Raw genomic sequence first — 5,703 nt, 5'->3', positions numbered from 1 at the left:
TCAGTTTCTTAATCTGTAATTTGTAAATCTGTATCTACCTCATAAGGTTGTTATGAGGATTAATAGAGTTAATAGATGTCAGTCACTTAGAACAAGACCTGTTGTATATCACAAGTGATAGCTATTGTCATCTTTATTGTGCTCTCCTTCCTAAGCCAGTTTCTAACCCTGTACTGTCATATTCATTTCCCATTTGCACTCATCACAATACCTTTTGGAAGCTGCAAAGACAAAGAGCCATGACATTCATTAAGGCCAGAGGAGGGATCTCACTCTGAAGACTGTCTGCCTGTGAAAACCCACTGCAGGGCCCCCTGCACATCGGGGTTCTGGAGGCTGCAGATGAGTAGGTTCAGCATGGTGCTGATGACAGCAATGAGAATGCCGATCCCTTTGTCCTTGTCTGAGGCCTCCACTGAGCCCAGCCTCACATAGCTGAAGACACCTGTCCCATAGAATATGCCCACCATGCTGAGATGGAAGCCACATGTGGAGAAAGCTTTCTTTCTGCCCTCAGCAGAACTGATTCCTAGGGCTTTCGCTGCCATGTGTGCATAGGACCCAGTGATGAGGACCAAGGGGACCCCCATGAAGGCTGCTGCTATGAAAAGCAGCACTCGTTGAGTTGGGTGCTGGAGCAGGAGAGCCAGAAGGCCTGTGGGAGGTCACAATAGAAGTGACTGATCACATGGGGGGTCACAGAAGTTAAGAGTGGATAGGAAACACTTTGGGTCAGTGCTTTGGTGAAGGAAAGGACACGTGACATGCCCACAAGCCAGCGCTTGCTGGATTCCCCAGCTCATGTGGGTGCTGTAGGTGAGGGGCTGGCAGATGGCCAGGTAGAGGTCAGAGGCCATGACTGTCAGCAGGGAGCAGTCCGCTCCTGCCAGGGAGTAGAAGCAGAAAAGCTGGGAGAGGCAGGCCATGTAGGGAATGCTTCTTGTTTTGGACATGCAGTGCCTCAGCATGGCAAGGACAGTGACACAGATGCATCTGACATCCAGCAGGGACACATTCCCCAGAAAGAAGTACATGGGGTTGTGGAATTTGGGTTCAGTGAGGCTGGCAGCCAGGATGCTGATGTTGCCCCAGAAAGTCAGTAGCTACATAAGCGAGAAGGAAGATGATGACAAGGACGGGCTGTAGAACTGGAGTCTATGTTAGGCCCAGTAACACAAACTCAGTGACAATGGAATCATCTCCTGAAACCCCGGGATCCATGGCTTTCGTCCACCAGCAGTAGAACTGGGCAAAACTAGGAGGTGCTAATGGTGGTCAAAGGAGAATGAAAGCCTGATGGCAACCACCAAGTGCAGCAACATCCGGGAGATGGGCAGGATGCAGGAACACAAGATTTAACAGAAAATTAAAGATTGTTACATACTAGAAAAAACTTGATAAACTTGACACTTACTGGGTAAAAACAGTAGCATTGGACAGACTCAAATGGAAGTAGATGAATGGACATAAATGAGGAACAAATGTAATCTTTGAAAGTTAAAGAGAAAGATGACTTTCTTGAGACCAAAGTTTCAAGAAGAAAGCTCCTTGCCTGCAGATGGTGGCATGGCCATAATTTGGGTATGAGAGATCCCACGGGATGAAATCGAGGCTTGAGGGGAAGTGGATGGAAAGGCATGTTCCCCCAACCTGTGTCCCCACGATCTCCACATACACAGGTCATCATGTATGATGACTGTAGTGAGATGCTTGTTGCCCAGAGATTAAGAGATTAACTTGTGAAGCTGAACCTTGGTCTGGACTCATCAGAAAAAGTGAAATGAAAACAATGAAATGGAATGAGAAGATCTCACTGAGGACACTTCCAAATCCACAGTTGGTGGCTACCAGCCTTGTAGATTTTCTAAACCATGAGATTATATTGCATTTCTCCATATAGAATTTGGGAAATTTGGGCTCCAAAATACTGACCTTTAACTGAGTAAGAACAATGTAAAAAAATAAATAAATAAATAAATAAAAAATAATTTTTGAGCGGGGTGAGAATTTGAAATAGGCTTAAGCTTCCAGGTGGTAGCATGGATACCTAGTTGAGCTCTCTCATGAAGAAAAACAAGCAGATACCTAGCCTCTGAATTCCCTCTGCTTCCAATTCCACCATCACTTAGCTTCTGGCCTTTCTGTCTCCTGACTCTAGTTTCACGTCATCCAACACACATACTATCATGGACCTGATGACCAGATAAGGGCAAAGTCTGTTATGGTGCCATGACTGGCCCAGACACATGATCAGCTGTATAATGCTTGCCTTTCCCCAGAGTGGTCACCCTAATAAAATGCACAGTGATCTGTCTCAGCCTATGGCTGAAGGATGGATGTGTAAGTCATCCTGAACAGGAAAACTCTGGAGTTGGATCTTCAGGACAAAAGGCATGAGCAGAGGAAGGTATTTGCTGATGATTAATTTGAGATTAATATCAAGTTCACAAGAATAATGTCAAGTTCACATGAACAACTTGTCCAGAGTATCATCTCAAGTCAGTCTCTCCAGATCTGAATTGGTTTCCTTTCTTAATCCAATCTTGACTTCAACATTTTGGTAACAGCTTTGCCATGCTCTCAGTAACAAGGCTGGACACCTTAGTCATCATTGATGCTTTCTCTCTCTAACCCCTCACTTTCAAACACCCAAGTCCCACTTGACATTTTGGAGAAAGAGAAAAGCCATTTTTTGGTATGGAAACCAAGTTGAGAGTGCAGTGAGGGACTTGGGATAGCACTCACCCAGTTAGGAGGAGAGGCACCTCTGGACTGAAGAGGAGGGAGAGTCAGCCAGCCCAGAGGCCCTCACAAAGACAGTGGCTTATAAAGGACAGAAAAGGACAATTCAGCTGACATCATTTTCACATTGGGAATTTTTTCCACGCCATTATTACCCCTTGAGGCCTCAGAAATTAGCACCTTCCAGGGGGAGCTAAAGCCATATGATGCTATGTGACATACAAACTCTAGAACCATTAAAATGTTTTGTTCTTCCTCAACATGTTTCCAAGTATGACCTTCATGGATATGGCAAAATTCATTCATTTATTTAACAAAAAAAGTTTTTTAGCCCCTACTACTGTTGACCTTACAAATAAAAGTCAGTTATTTTCACCAGCAAAAATGGGTTTATTCAGGAACAGCAGATAATTGCTATTTGGAACAAGCAAGCTATGGCAAAAACAAACAAACAAACAAACAAAAACAAAAAACAAACAAAAAACCATAGGCTCACCCAACAAACAAAAGAGAGGAATGTTACTTTATGAAGAAGGAGGAAGTTGGGAGGAGTTGTCCCTTGGAGAAAAGCAAGAGTTAAGGGTAATGTTGGTTTCTCACTGGGTGAGTTGCTGGGGTGGTCTATTTCTTGTCAGAGATGAAACGTACATCTTTCTCTTTTGGGACCTGAAATTGATGATCTTTTCCCTTGAGAATTCTTCTGTTAAGGTCTGTAATTGACAGGTTTTCATACAATTGAGGTAGAGTGGTACAGAGTGAGAGCCCCCATTCTGACTTCCACACTCCATTTTAGTGATATCTTTCCCTTCATTAATTTACACACTATGTGTCTGCCCTGTTATCAACACTTTATGGAGTTAAAATGAATTTCAGAAAGCCTTAAAGTGTGGCAAAGATCACATACAGTATTGGGGATGGGGTTGGGACTTTGGGTTTCTGGTTTAGTCCAGCCCATCTTCTTGGGAGGGGAAGAGCAGTGACTTGTGACTTCCTAGCCTTGCCTGCAGCCTGGGGCTGAGAGGAGTTGGAGACTGGGCAGGGTTTACTCCTATCTCATCCCTGGAGCAGCGTCCTGGGCCTCCTTTATCTCACAAGTCACATCACATCTCCCATCATAGCTCACATTAACCATTCTCAAACTCGGCATCTCTTCTAGTCCCAAATGAATGATTTGCCCTTTTCCTGCTTCCACATAATCCAGATCCTGTAGCATCCTGATCCAAAATGTTTTCCAACCTTAAGGCCCCCAGTATCATAAGGAAAGATAAAGATTTGGGATATCTTTTAGACCAATACTGCCCTACTTTTGCTAACTCCTGAAAGTGGCTTTAGGCATCAAGTAAAACTTAATTATTAACAATTCCTGTTTAGTAAGAAAGCTTTCCCACTGGTTTTCTTTATTAATGTCAATTTTTAATTTAAATTACAGTTAGTTAACATATATGGCAAAATTAGTTTCAGGTGTAAAATTTAGTAATTTACCCTTGGATTTAATTAACAAGTCTGGGAGAAATTCTTTGCAGGGTCAGTTTAGCAGCTTCGTAGTGGTTCAAGGCTATCATAAGTCAAGGAAAATAGGCAGGGCATTAGGATAACTTAGGATCTCTCTTGACAGCTGTACATGGAAAGGAAACTGCAGGTTACAGAGCCTAAAGGGAACACATTATTGCAACTCTATACTGTTTTCCAGTGTGGTTGTACCAGCTTGCATTCCCATCAACAGTGTAAAAGGGTTCCCCTTTCTCCACATCCTTGCCAACACTTATTTTTTCCTGTCCTGTTCATTTTGGCCATTCTAGCTGGTGTAATGGTATCTCATTGTGGTTTCGATCTGTATCTTCCTGATGGCTAGTGATGTTGAACTTCTTTTCATGTGTCTGTTAACCATTTGTATGTCTTCTTTATTGAAGTGTCTGTTCATGTCTTCTGCCCATTTCTTGACTAGATTATTTGTTTTTCAGCTTTTAAAAAATTACCTGTATTTTGAGCTTCATTTAATTAATTTTTATAATGACTTTCTAATATTCTATAATTTGCATTTGCCAAAATCTACCTAACCACTGGATATTTAGTTTCCAACTTTCCAGTTTTTTAAATAATAATACAACCAAATATGTTTCTCTCTGATGTTAGTCCTGTGTTCTAAATAGTTTCTACCTCCAGTTTGTGCAAAGATCTTTTCCTCATCCATTGATACTCTACATTCTCAAGACTAAATTCCTTGTTACTTTATGACAAAAGCACAAATTACAGAACTATTTGTCTTTTATATAGGGGCAGGGGAAACATGTATTCTTCATATCCCCCACCAATATTGTTCATACTTCTTGCTTATATCTTTGTTTTGAGAGGTTTTACTGGCTTCAAGACCTATTGACTTATTTGTTAGCATAGGTTTTTTAATTCCGTTAACTATGAAGGAAAAGAAAAGAACACTAATTATGTAAACATATGGCGATTCAAAACCCTCATATAATAAAAATCACCCGGTAGAAAGGAAGCAAATTTGCTTGAGTGTTTAGACCATTTAATTTCTTTGGGACTTAATGAGGATGCTGGTGCAGCTGCTACTGATGACAGTTGCATCATTTTTAGTTAAGATAATAGTGAAATCGTGTTTACTCAATAGAATAACCTTATTACAATCTCCAGACTTCAGTTTGCCACAGAGCTGAAAAGTCTACAAAATCTGTTTTTAAGGGTGCCTGATTGGCTCGGTTGTGTCTGCCTTTGGCTCAGGTCATGATCTCAGCATCCTGGGATCAAGACCGACATCAAGCTCCCTGCTCAGAGGGGAGTCTGGTCCTCCCTCTCTCTCTGCCTGCTGCTCTGTCTACTTGTGCTCTCTCTCTCTCAAATAAAAGCCTTTAAAAATTTTTTTTAAATCTGTTTTTAATTTTTTTTATTTGATTAATAACACTTTGCCCATTAGTTTCATTTTTAATGTGTTTCATAAATAAA

General features: G+C 41.5%; 1 pseudogene; it reads right to left on the bottom strand.

The window, feature by feature from the left end:
* Positions 1-269: 269 nt before the first annotated feature.
* On the bottom strand, positions 270-1,221 carry LOC123929856 (annotated as a pseudogene).
* Between the last annotated feature and the right edge of the window lie 4,482 nt (positions 1,222-5,703).

Source organism: Meles meles, chromosome 18 (genome assembly GCF_922984935.1).
Source record: "Meles meles chromosome 18, mMelMel3.1 paternal haplotype, whole genome shotgun sequence".
Classification (NCBI taxonomy): Eukaryota; Metazoa; Chordata; class Mammalia; order Carnivora; family Mustelidae; genus Meles; species Meles meles.
This window is presented reverse-complemented; position numbering and strand designations above follow the sequence as displayed.